This window comes from Delphinapterus leucas, chromosome 14, assembly GCF_059928025.1.
Source record: "Delphinapterus leucas isolate spDelLeu-1000000601 "Yukka" chromosome 14, BTC_Dleu_Yukka2, whole genome shotgun sequence".
NCBI classification, from domain to species: Eukaryota; Metazoa; Chordata; class Mammalia; order Artiodactyla; family Monodontidae; genus Delphinapterus; species Delphinapterus leucas.
Window position 1 is genome coordinate 8,365,560 of NC_143142.1, and position 13,878 is coordinate 8,379,437.

At 44.6% G+C, this 13,878-nt stretch overlaps 1 protein-coding gene across 1 annotated transcript in view; it reads left to right on the forward strand.

The window, feature by feature from the left end:
• Positions 1 to 11,296: 11,296 nt before the first annotated feature.
• The window catches only part of IFT81 (intraflagellar transport 81), an 85,979-nt gene continuing 83,397 nt past the window's right edge, over positions 11,297 to 13,878 (forward strand). Inside the window, exon 1 of the mRNA XM_022597811.2 lies at positions 11,297 to 12,323. The gene's annotated coding sequence lies outside the window, so the exon portion shown is untranslated. The remainder of the gene's footprint in view (positions 12,324 to 13,878) is intronic.

A 13,878-nucleotide genomic window follows, 5' to 3' on the forward strand; every position in this document is an offset into this window, starting at 1 on the left:
GTTCCCCTTCAATAGATACACGAGACAAAGGAATGTTATTCTAGGAAGAACGGCAGCACCAACGTGACGATAATCAGCGACTGACAGTGGCTTCCAGATCACACATGTTAGGGAGCAGGGGGCACTGTGGCAAACAGGTCAGTGCATGTCCCATCTGAAGCAGGAAGGCTCTTCTCAGCTTAAGCCAAGCTTCCACATAGTATATCCAGATTTCCAGAAATCCAGACAGTCCCAACAAATGCAGTTGAGTCTCACTGGTTTTGATTGGCCTCATCCTGAAATATCTCAATTTTTAGATGTTGGTTCATTCTGCTGGTTTGTTTGTTTAGTGCTCTGTGAGCCAAACACAACTTGCCTATCTGTCAAACTTAGCCCTGGGGATGCTAGTTTGTTGTCCCTTGGGTATATGCCAAGATGAATCTTAGTTGGAAGGATGAGAGGGTGGCTAGCAGGGAGATGTCCTTACAAAACCAAAGGATGGGCAGAAAGTTTGTGCAGGAGGACCTCCATCTTCTTCTGAAAAGCAATTCCATGAACGTTCATTCAATCCTCACATCAACCCTATGAGATAAAGCAGGTTAACTCCATTACGTGCATGGGGAAACTGAGGCTCAGAGAGTGCCCACTTTCACAAACTACAAACTAGACCCTCAAGACTGCACTCTTTACCTCCTTGCTGATGGTACCCAAGTTAGAGCTGACTTCAAAGTTCACTAAGAAGTTCAAGACATTGCAAGGAAAATGAACCCTTTTGCTTAAAGGATGCCAACCTGGCTTTTTTGCCCACTGCATCTCCAATGCCTTTATCTCCTTGTCTTAAGGTGACTGTAACTACTGGGCAGCACTTCTCTGCTGATGTGGCAGCCATGGATGGAGTGCACCACTTAGAACTCCTTCCTGAGTGTCTGCTTCAAAGAGCATGGTTGACTGACAGCACTAGTTCCCACCCCTCTGGATCCACCAAGCTCATGCCAAGGCCATACCTCCCTGGGCTGCTCCCAGCCAATAACAGAGCACACTGGGAGTGCTAGTGAAGCCCCACTGCTGCCCGACTTGGAATCCCTCTCACAGCTGACTGTGGCTGGGGAACTCCCTTTCAGCATGGCCAAAACTTTCTTAGAACTGTGCTGCTGTCCAAGGCTCTTCCTACCCAATCCTTCTGTCCCCCTCTCTTTCCAAGGTATCAGGCCAGCATCACAGTCTGAACAGTCTCTTGCCTATTCTCACTCCCTTGCCCTTTATCCCTCATAGGCATAAAGAGATAAATCCTCAGTAAATCTGCAAATTTGTGCTCAACGTGGTGTCTGCTTCTCAGAGGATCTGAACTAACACAGATGACTTCCATTTTGTGAAATGAGCTAGTGAGGTCTACAATCATCCAAACCCAGAGTCATCTGTTGTCAAGGATACAGGTTTTCACACTGTAATGGTTAGGCCCGTGGGCTTTGGAATCAAAATGACGGAGGTGTGAGCCCTACATGCCAGTGGTATGACCTTAAGGAAGTTTTATAACCCCTCCTACTTCCTCATCTGTTGAAAAAAGTGATTCTCAACCAGAAGCAATTTTGTCCCCCAGGGACATTTGGCAATGTCTAGAGGCATTTTTTGGTTGTTACAACTGGAGGAACTGAGGGTGTTGGTTATGGCTACTGATGCCTAGTGGGTGGAGGCCAGGGATATTGCAAAATATCCTACACTGCACAGAGCCGCCCCCAAACACACACACACACACACACACACACACACACACAGCACAGAATGATCCAACCCAAAATGTCCGTAACGCTGAAGCTGAAAAACCCCGTATAAAATAGAGATGGTAATGGTAGCTAACTCAAAAAGCTGTTGTGAGGATCCAGGGGGATCACTTGTTCAATATCTGTCGTTTCTACTCCCCCACTGCCTTATAAACTCCACAAGGGCAGGGACCAGATGATTCTAGGTCAACATTCAGTATCACCAATGACTAGAACATGGAAGGTGCTAAGTAAATTATTATGAACTGAAACATTTACCAGATGAGTGCAAATCAACACATGGTGACTATTATTATTATTATTACGACTATTATCATCATCATCAACACTGTCTTTCCAGACCCTGGCTCAGTGCATGGGGTATAATTGGTCCTCAATATTTGTTGAATGAATGTGAAATGAAGGGGTATTTACTCACTAACAGCAAATTTATGTGCTTTGGAGAGGTATTGGAAACTCTTGGGAAACAGGCCCCGTTTTTTTTTTTTTTTTTGCAAAGAGGAATTTTGTTCGTCAGAGAAATGACTTGAGAGGATTGAGACCTCGGCCAGCCAGAGTCGGGGGCCTGATTCAAAGTCATGTAGTGTTTAGGACGCAAATCTTGCTTGGCCTAGGCTAAAAAGGAAAACGGGCCAGGTTTTGTGCGAACTCGCTGTGAAACAAGAGCTGTTTTCAGGGCCCAGGAACACTCTCTGTCCCATGTTTAATTTCTTCCATCTGTCTGGTATCTGACCTCTGCTGCCCTCTAAGCCATTGCCACACATTGTCTGCGCACGTTCCCATATAAGGTGATCTCTGTCTCTCTTTCTCTTCCTCTCTTCCCCTCTCCCTCTCTTTCTCAGGGTTGGACTGCAGCAGTACTTCCTCCACCCTGCTCTCCCTCTCTCAGCCTTCGCTGGCAGACTCTGCTGTGAGGATGGATGGCTGGAGAGCGGGAAGGGGCAGGGGGCTGCCAAAGAATGTGGCAGGTTTATTTTTGTTCGGGCTGCATTCTTTGCCAGGCCTGCAGGCCCCAGCCACTTGGGGATGTCACATGCCGATAAGACAGTCGGGGGTGACTGAGACCTGTGGCTCAAATCTGCAACACCCCAGGTGTGAGACGTCATCACGGAGTGGAGGGGGGGCAGGGAGTGGGGAAGGCAGGGACCCTGAGGTCATGGGACTCTCCTCTTCCCACTACCTTGTGCCTGATTCCCAGAAAGATGTCTGATCCTTCAGAGGAGCAGTTGCAGGAATTGAGAGCAGTAACCACTTAGGCCCATCTCTGGGCAAAGCCCAGCCTCTGCGGCAGGGTAGAGAAGAGCCAGGTATCAGGGTGAAATTATTAGCTATGTGACCTTGGGTAAATTGACTGAGTCCTCTGACTCTCAGTTTCCTTATCTGTCAAAATAACGTCAACAAATCTACTCAATACTATTCTAGTATCTTAGTCTAATGTAAACTCTGTGACAGCAATTATTGTCTGCTTTGTTCACTGTTGTCTCACCAGCACACAGTAGGAGCTCAAATGTGTTAAACGAATTAAATGAGATAATTCTTTTAAGTGCTCAGCACCTAATAATAACTCTTACTACCTATTCAACAACAACAGATGTTTATTAAGCACCAATTAGGTGCCAGGCCCTGATAGGTGCTGGGGATATAGCAGTGAACAAGACAGACAAGCCCTCAGAGAGCTTATATTCTCATGGGGGTGATATAATAAAGTAAATTAAGTTCTGAGTGTACTAAGTGCTATGGAAGATATTAAAAATGGGATGTGGAAGAAGTGTGTCTTTTAAACCTTTTGACGGTGATTCACAGTAAGAAATATGCTTATTGTGTGACCCAGTGAACACCCATGTGTGTTCATTAAGCTGAAATGAAACTTTCACAGAACAGTTGTGGTAGATTGTCTGTGAAGATATCTGCCAGCAGTTTGGCAAGCATCATTCCTGGTATGCACATGCCACTCCCCAGTCAATAGGTAGAGTCTAGGGAATTCCCTGGCAGTCCAGTGGTTAGGACTCTGCACCCGAGAGGGTCTTATGACTTGCTTTGACCAATGGAAATGATCACTGTACTTGTTCTGGGCCTCAGCTTTAAGAGGCCTGGTGGCTTTCACTTTTATGCCGTTAGTACCCAGCTGCCATGTAAAGAAGCTCAGGTTAGACCACTGAGTGATGAAACACCACAAGGAGAAAGAGAGAGTCCACACGAGGGAGAAATGGCAGCCAGCACTGAGGCCCCAGAAAGGAGGGAAGCCATCTTGGATGTTCCAGCCCCAGACAAGCTCCCCGCCTAACTTAGTCACATGATGACCCAGGAGATACCACATGGAGCAGAAGAACTGCCCAGCTGAGCTCATCCACAGACTTGTGGGGGGAAAGTGTTTTTTCTAAAAATATTTATTTATTTATTTAGGCTGCATTGGGTTTTCATTGCTGCGCGTGGGCTTTCTCTAGTTGTGGCCAATGGGGGCTACTCTTCGTTGTGGTGTGCGGGCTTCTCATTGAGGTGGGAGGTGGCTTCACTTGTTGCAGAGAATGGGCTTCAGTAGCTGTGGCACGCAGGCTTGGTAGCTGTGGCTTGTGGGCTCTAGAGTGCAGGCTCAGTAGTTGTGGTGCACGGGCTTAGCTGCTCCGCAGCATGTGGGATCTTCCCATTCCAGAACTCGAACCTGTGTCCCCTGCTTTGCCAGGCAGATTCTTAACCACTGTACCACAAGGGAAGTCCCAAAAGGTATTGTTTTTAAGCCAATAAATTTGGAGTGATTTGAATGCAGCAAAAATATTTCTGTCAAAGAAATATTTACCCTTATTCTGTGTGATATTTTCTATTCCACTTAATTTCAGTTTTTAAAAATGTTAATCATGATTTACATTAAACTGATTTAATGATTAAACTGATTTCAGTACCCACTAATGGGCTATAACAGACAGTCTGCAGAGCACAATGATGGAGAATGACTGGTGGGTGTATTACTTTAAGTAACAGCGTCAGGAAAGACCTCCTGACCTCCTCAGATGTTAGATGAGAAACTAACATTTGAACTGTGACCTGGCTGAGGAGGCAGAGCCAGGCTGGTGAAGATCTGGGGAAAGAACGGCCAGGCAGAAGGAACAGCAGTGCAAAGATCTTGAGGCTGGGATGGGTTTGTTTTGTCTGAGCAACTGAATGGAAACCAGTGGTCAGAGGAGTAGAGAGAGAAGGGAAACCTAGAATGAAATCAGACCTTATACCATGCAGCTCCTGGGACTTCAACCATAGGGATCAAACACAGCTTGGAAGACTTGAGGTGACCTCCTAAGGGCCTGACTGCCCATCATTTTTTTTAAAAATTGAGGTGAGATTCACATAACATAAAATTAACCTTTTTAAAGGGAAAATTCAGTGGCATTTGGTACATTCACAGTATTGTGCAACCACTACCTCTGTCTATTTCCAGGTTTCCATCGTCCTCAAAGAAAATCCCATACCCATGAAGCCTTTGCTCCACATTCTCCCACCCCCACCACCGCCCCAGCCCCTGGCAATCACCAGCTTGCATTCTGTCCTATGGACTTGGCTTTTCTAGATATTTCATATAAATGGAATCATACAATATGTGGCCTTTTGTGTCTGGCTTCTTTCACTTAAGGTGTTTTCAAGGTTCATCCCTGTTGCAACATGTATTCATACTTCATTTCTTTTTATAGCTGAATAATATTCTGCCGTATGTTTATACCACAAATTGTTCAGCCTTCCATCCGTTTGCCCGTCATTTTGATTCTATATTCCATCTATAGCACTCTTATAGACCTTGATTTGACGTCATCATCCCAGAAGGGAGAAAAGGTCTTGACAACATGAAGAAGAAGATTTGTGCCCTGCTGCTCCTGGCCTTTTCTTGTCCCACCCCATCAACATTTTCCTGCATGATTCTGAGCTTCCTGATGTCCCAAAATGCAGCTCCACTGCTGGTTACCCTTAAATACTCCCCCTGAATTCTATAAATACACCAACACTCAGCTGGAAAAAAAAGAACTTGAAAGGCATCTGAAATGAAAATACACTTTCCCCATCATCAGCCAAGTGTTTTCTCTCCATCTTCTCCCTCTTTGATTCCAGGGTAAGCGCTTGGATTTCAAACCACTAGCCCTACCTGGGAAAGAAAAGAGTTTCCTTGGCAAAGCCCTTGTAGGCAGAGAAAGCCAGATAGCATGTTAACCCTGGCCCTCACACATAGAAAATCCCTCTGCCTCACACACAAAATCACTTTGCCTCAGCGGCCTGATTTATGATCCTCCTTCCAGACTCCGCTGAGCCAGTTTTGAGACAGTTTAGTGGGTCGGTGTAAATGGCTTTGGGATCAGGGAGACCTGTGTGTGAATCTTGGCTCAGGCAGCTGCTGGCTATGTGACCTTGGGCCCTCTATTAACTCTCCAGGACTCAGTTTCCTTAATTACAAAATGGAAAAAGCAATACTGTCCTTGCAGACCTATTGTGAAGATTAAATGAGATGACGTGGGTGTGGGCAGTGTGCAGAAATAGAATTAGACCTAACTCCACCGATGCCTAGACCTTCAGCTGGAGAACCAGGGAAGGTTAGAGATGCGGCGGTGGCTTGGGTGGCCTCACAGGGCCTTCCTGCCCATCATTTTGACTGTATAATTCAATTTATAATTCAGTCCATCTGCCCCTCCAGATCCCCACTCTGCCATTTTCTCCCTTGGGAGGCCAGTCTGCATGGATGGTCTTCAAGGGGTTGCCTGCTCCTTTGGTTCCCTGTTGGGTTTAGCCAAGGGGAGGCCAGGCAGGAGATCAGAGCGTGGAAGGAGAGTGAGTTCAAGACTGGCTGTATCTAAAGGCTCCTGTTGGGTAACCTTTTCCATACAGCTGCTGTGTTGGGCTTCTGGTGCCTGTTCCCTTCTCTGGCTGCTTCAGGTTTAGGGATGCAATAGCTGCCTTTGTTGCTGGACCCTTGTTGGTTTCCCTAAACCCCGCCCACACCTTTATACATAGTCCTTTATTAAGCTCTCATCAGTTGTCCAGAATGTGCCATCTTTATCCTGCCAGGAAGCTGACTGATGCAGAGGTCACCCATTTTAGTTCACAACTCAGATTTGCTAGAGGAAGTATATTATTTTATAATCAACTGAAATCCAACTCTGAGCCCCCATCCAGTCATTACTGAGCATCTCTCCCTCACACACTTCCTGGGAGCTGCAAGTCTCTGGGTTCTTTTGCAGTGACAAGGCCTCAGAGAATCACTTGCAGTCTTCTGCTGATGGCCCATCGTGGTGATTGCTTGGTCACCCACCCATCATCCCAGGCTGCCTGGTCCTTTTAGGTCCAATGGCATTGATGCTTCCATGTCAGACCTGGGACAAGGAAAGCTTGGGCCACACTGGAAGCCACCGGACTGATGGTGTGGCCTCCTCAAGAGCTGCCCCAAACTTACCACCTGTGATCCTTTCCTAATCTTCTTAGCATCTCTTTACTCTCTTCTTACTCTAATAGGAACTTTCCTCTCCACTCCCCCCTTGAGGACAACCAGTATAAGCTCCTCTAAAGACTTCAGACCTTTACAAAAGGCATAAGTACTGTTTCTAATTTCAGCCTGTAAAACTCAAGGCAATGCAAATTGCTTCAAGAGGAGGGGAAACAGAAGGAGTACACACATAAATTAGCATTTTAATAAATTCTGACACATACGTGAATTATTTAACAAAGTCCCTGACATACAGTAAGCGCTCAATAAGTGATGCTATAATTATTATTTGAGCACAGTAAGAATGTTAGGTGCATTCTATATTTCAACCCATAATTATAACCAAAGAACTAATATGAATTGCATATTATTTTGGCTCCTCTACGTTACCCATTAATCTCACAAAATCCATTTTAAAAAACCATTTGACAAAAATGTAGTACCAGGCATGCATTCAATAAGACCTCTGGAATCCCATCCATTCAGTTTAACTTTTCACATATTATTTACCTTTTAGCATTTTAGGAAAGCACATTCTGCTGCTAAACATACCCAGAAGATTAAATCGCCAGAGCAGAGACAATTTAGGGCCTCTGCAAAGCTCAATTCAGGTTTCGGTTTAAATTTAATTTCTTTCATCTCCAAATAACCTAGATGGCAAAGGCATTAAATGACAATTAATGGATAATGGAATAACCTACTTCTGAATTTGTTCCTATGTCTGGGTCATTTTTCCCAGTTTTAAAAGAATGAGATAAAGTGGGCAGTGTGCAGAGTAGCCCCAGATGGGATAGCATCTTGAACACTGGCATTCGCTGAATACTCATGCAGAATCCAGAAATATCTCATGGTCAGGATGAAAGGTCTAAATTTAATACCAAAAACAGAAAATTGGCTTCGCTTCCCTGTACTCTGCACAGGAAAGTTCTTGTTTGAAAGTTCTGAAATGAGAAGGGGCTGGAGACATTAAGTTCATGGCATCCTCAGATTTTTACAGGGATCTGGAAGGTCTGCTGTTATCCCAAGACCTCATTTGGCCCATGATGGAAGTCTGCATTGAAGAAAGATAATTTGTTGGAACGAAATCAGGGAGAAGGCTCGCACTAACACACAAACTCTCCACAATAAGCAGACTCATTTCTGGTTTTGCTTACCCAACTTTTGAGATTTAACCACCTTCCCTGACCACCTGAACGGGACATCTGTTGTTCTTGTTTGCACAGTGTCTCTACCTCTGGTAAGAAAATCCAGCCCTTTCTTTTGGGAAACCACCCTTACCCAATCAATTACTGTGTCCAGCAGAGTCATAACAATTGATTCAAGAATGATCTGACACATTTCAGACCAATGAGAATTTGCACTGGGAAATTGCTGGAACTATTGAAGCAAAGATTCTACTTTTATTGAGGATGCTATGCTTGAAGAATGTAAGCCTCTTGCTCCTAACAGCCCATTCAGAGAAAAGTGGGGATGAGAGACAGAAAGATGGAGGGAGAAAGAAAGTTAAGATGACATCACTGAGCCCCTGGATCAAGCCATATCTGAAGGTAATGATTTCCTTGGACTTTACAATTACATGAAATAATGACCATTCTCCTTATTTTTTTATCTAGTACTAAACTCAGTCTTGAAAATAAACTTGACCAGGAGTGATTTTTTTTTCCCCTCTGAATAACCAGAGCAGAGGTTCACAACTGTGGATGGTCTTTGCAGTATCTACAAGGTTAAATAAGGGAGCTAGAAGGGGCAGCTTCCAGTTTCTCTCTCATCTCCTCTGCACTCCTCCCCACCTTCTCCTCCACTGGTGGCTGGTGAACATTTAAAGGATAATACCAAATAACAGCATTTTCTTATCAGAGGGTTTTTGCTGAGAAGCAGATTGGGAATTTTAGTGCTTTGGTAGCAAGGGTAGAGTAGGTTTCAACAACAGTCTGATTTTACAACCAAAAACTGCTAAAGAATCCATATCTTAGGTCCCATAGTCTGCAACCATGAGCACCCAAGAAGCCAAAATTAACAAGAATTGAAAGGAAAAGACAAATCCAAGAAAGGCCACCCCTCCATTTACCCATGTCCCTGATGTGCATACCCTGCTTACCTGACTTAGCTAATGGAAGTGCTTTATCCATGAGACAGTGGAGTTATGTACATGAATGTTCATAGCAGCGCTGTTTTTTATAGCCCCAAAGTGGAAACAATCCAAATGTCTATTAATAGATAAATGAACAAAAATCCATACAATGAAATATTATTCTACCATAAAGTGGAATGAAGTACTGATATGTGCTACAACTTGGATGAACCTTGAAAATATTACAACTAAGTGAAAGAAGCCAGACACAAAGAGCCACATATTTTATGATTCCATTTATATGAAATGTCCAGAAAAGGCAAGTCCATAAAGAAGGAAAGCAGATTAATGGTTGCCAGGCGCTGAGAAGTGATGGTGGGTTTGCTTAATCACATTAAGCAAACTGGGAGAGGATGGCTAAAGGGAATGGGGTTTCTTTTTGGGGTAACGAAATGTTCTTGGATTAGATAGTGGTAATGGTTGCACAACTCTGTAAAGATGCTAAAAGCAACTGAATTGTATATTTTAAATGGGTGGATTGTATGTATGTGGATTATATCTTAATAAGGTATTAAAAAAAGAGTCAGGGTAGGAGTGGGAATCTTTCAGAGAGGCTGTCTCACATGACTGAGACTTCCCTTCACCTGTTAAAAGTGTCAACTATAGTTCAGCCAAGAGGCAGCTTTGGGGGTTTACAAGGAAGACTCAGTAAAGCATCTAAGGAAAAAAAAGCCTTCGTGTGTGTGGCTAAACTTGGGATGTACTCAGCAATGCCTCCACTGTTGTGAAATTGTTGCTCTTCTTGGATACCTCAATGAATCTTTTTATCTTAAATGAATCAAGGGGTGGTTACAAGTCTTCCTTTGGTCTGTGTGTGGGTCTGATAGATAGGCAGGGACCCAACATGTGCAAGGCTGCTCAATGTCTCTCTTCTTTGCTTCAGGTTGGAATATAAGCTTCTCAGTATATGGATCCCAGGAAGCATGCAGACTGGCTTCCAATTCTTTCCTGTGTTCCAGAGCAATCACATTAAGCACAAAATCAAGTTTGAGTGCAAAGAGTAGATTCCATTGCTTACTTGAATTGACACGTTCTTGTAACTGTAATAGCAGCAACAGGCAGAGGAGGAACTAAAAACTACTAGAAAAGCCACTCTTACCTTTGTATAGCTGACATCTTTAGACTATAGAAGGAGCAAATCTAACCATCTCATTTTTTTAAAAAAGGGGACAAAAAAGGTAAAATGTCCTTAGCTCTTCCAGTATCGGGCACTGTTCTAATCGCTAAACCCATATCAACTCATGTAATCCTCGTATTATTATAGCCACATTTTAGAGATGAGGAAAAGAAATCTCAAGTGAGGCCATACAATGGCAATCCAATACCCAAATCCAGGGAGCCAGGAGAATCTCCTAACATAACACACCCAATAGGATCAAGTAATTATATAATCCCTTGTTTGCATCTTTTATTGTTTCTCTCAGAGTTATTTAATTTTTCAAGGTTTTAAGTGTTGCCTCCTCCAACTAGTCTTGAGCATCTGTGAGCTGGGACCTGTCTTAGTTTCTCTCCAAGCACCCTGCAGCCAGCAATGTACCCATCTTGGAATGTTTTGTTCCCTCTGCCCAAAAAACTCTCCCCTTTCTTGTTTGGCTAATTTTTACTAACCCTTAAACGTCACATTGTCCGATGGAACCTCTCCTAACAGTACAATCCCTTCAGCTCCAAATAAACTTGTGACCCTTCATCTGGACTCTCCCATCATTGGGTCCTTCTTTATAGCATTTGTCATAGTTATATTGGTGTTGCCTGTTCAATTGTCTCTCTTCTTGCATAGACTGTCAGCTCCGTGAGGACAGGGGCCAGGTAATTCCCTGCCTTCCACTGCATCCCCAGCAGCCAGCAAGGAGCAGGGCCTACAGGAGATGCCTAATATGGAATTTTTTTTGTTTTGTCTTGCTTTATTTTGTAAGTCTGATGCTAAATCTGTAGTTGGTTTCTTCCAAGATGTTTGAGCAGGCAACTAAGTTTTCAGGGTGTGAGGAATTTCATTTTTTTTTCTTCTCATTTCTCCATTGCCAGCTGACATCACGGAGTACAGTGGTTTCCACCCTAATAGGGGCAGTTCAAAATACCATTCATCAATTAAACTCTCCCCTGAAGCCAGTTAGTGCAGTCCCGGGATTCTCTCGGCTCCAGTCTTCCTGGCCTCCTCTGTGATCTAGACATGAAGATCTCCGCCCCCCACGCCTACCTCGTAGAACGTGAACCGCATGAAAATGTAAGAACTATATTCATTTCTGCAGGTGCCTAAAAATAGACTCTCAGAAGCCAAAGAGAGCCTTAGGCCATTTCCTTTTTTTTTAGGCTCTCAGAATATTAAAGAAACTCTGGATGAAAAAAATTAATTCCCAGTACGGGCTATGTGGCCCAATAATGTGACAAAGAAGCTGACATCTCTATGATGAATGTGCCTTCTGTTAATCTACAATTCACAGAAGAGACTACAATTGTTCCTACGTGTAACCTAATTTGGAGATACTTATGTCAAAAATCTAAATTTGAAGTCCAGGCCAAATGCTTTCTCAACCCAAATCCCACTGGCCCTGCCTCGAAGATGTCATCACCGATGTTTGGTGAAGGAAGGAGGGAAGGAAAGCAGGAAGGAGGGAAGGAGGAAAGAGCATACGAATTTAAATTAACATGGGTGAAAAACGAAGAGAGTGTTTCGTAAACTGCAAACTGCAGGACGCTTGGGAAAGTTTATTGCCACGGTAACAACCCCCAACTCTCTAAGCTGTCCGCAGTGGCTCAGAGCCTGTGAACCCAGTTTGCAGGTGGGCCCCCCTCCCTCCGCCTTTCGCCTCCAGGGCCTTGGCCACAGAGCGCGCGCCCGGGGCCTCGCGGAAACGCGCCGAACCTCCCGCCCCCGGAAGTGATGTGTCCACGGCCTAGCAACCGTTGCCAAGGAGCTCGTCTCTAGGAACTCACTAGAGCCCGGATGCCTCCGGGGGGGGAAGTGGTTTCGTGAGGAGAATTTGAGGTAACTTCGCCAAGCCGCGGTCGGAAGCTCCCCCAAACCCCTAAGTAGGAGAGAACTCCTTCCCCTTCCCAGTGCAGCACCTCGAGAACGGAGGGGTAGCAGCAGTTCAACCCCAACATCGGGGGTCGGCCCCTGTGGTGCCTCGCAGTGATCCGGGCGGCTCTCCCGCGGGATGAACCGCAGGGGAGCCCAGAGCAGCCCTCGCGAGGTGCCTGGGTCTGACGTGGGGTCCTCTGTCCGCTCTCGCGAGCCCCGGGGCGTGAGGGGGTGGGGGAGATACTATTTTGGGGAATCTTGGGAGGCTGCTGGTCCAGCGTGCGTGCCAGCCTGGGACCAGGGCAGCGTCGTTTCTGTGCCGAGTTGTGCCAGATAAACGCATGTCCTGGTTTCAGTTCTTCTCCCCCACCCTCTCGGGTTCTTATGTGGGTGAGTGCTTGTGAATTAGTGTGGCGACTTTCCTTTGGAAGAGGGAGAGTGATTGCTTTTGCTAATTTTAGATCGCAGAGCCCACTGGGCACAGACAACCTACCTGTTCAGTACATCTTTGTCTCCTGGGAACGTTTTACTTGTTTGTCCAAGTATTCTGGTTTTGGGAAGGGAAAAAAGAATATACATCTGTGTGTATATGTTACATTTTGTGTATGTGTAATTTCTACATGTATATAATTTCTAAAGAGTTAAAAATCAATATATCTGTGTGTGAAGGTTGTGACGTGGACTTATACTTAAAATACTTTCAACAGTGGAAAATTTGCATCTCCAGTGTGGATTTTTATTTCATTTATATAAAGTTTTCCTTTTATAGCTTAAAGGAAACAGTATGGAGGAAACCTCAAAATTTTAAGCCACATTGGTTATCTTTTCTACCATCTTTTGGCTTATTTTTCAAAAATAATCATTTACTCATAATTTTATCATACTTATGAGGAAATGAAAATATTTTTACATTTCAATGTTAGGTATCTAGCTCCACCCACCCACTTTAAAAAACCTATTTCAGAGCAAGGTGCATGCAGCTCCAATGAATGTCTTAAATAAAATAGCATCTCTTCATTTCATGGTTAGGAGCTATTAGAGAGCACTGAAGTATTTATTTCTCTCTTTTTTTTTTTTTGCGGTACGCGGGCCTCCCATTGCCGTGGCCTCCCCCGTTGCGGAGCACAGACTCCGGACGCGCAGCCCCAGCGGCCACGGCTCACGGGCCCAGCCGCTCCGCGGCATGTGGGATCCTCCTGGACCGAGGCACGAACCCGTGTCCCCTGCATCGGCAGGCGGACTCTCAACCACTGCGCCACCAGGGAAGCCCTCTTTATTTCTTTTTTTAGTAGTTCATTTTTTAATTCATTTTTAAAAATAGCTACTCTAAAAAATTGCCTGTCTGCAAATTTCTACCACTTTTTCCCATACTCAACAAGTGATATCTGTGTGCAAGAAACACTAATAGCCTTGTTTAAACTGTTTCAGCAGTTAAATAATCAGGTAATCAATTTTTTTAAAAGTTATGATCTTCCTCACTGCCACTCTGTTTAGGCTTATGCTTATTTTCTGGCCTTGG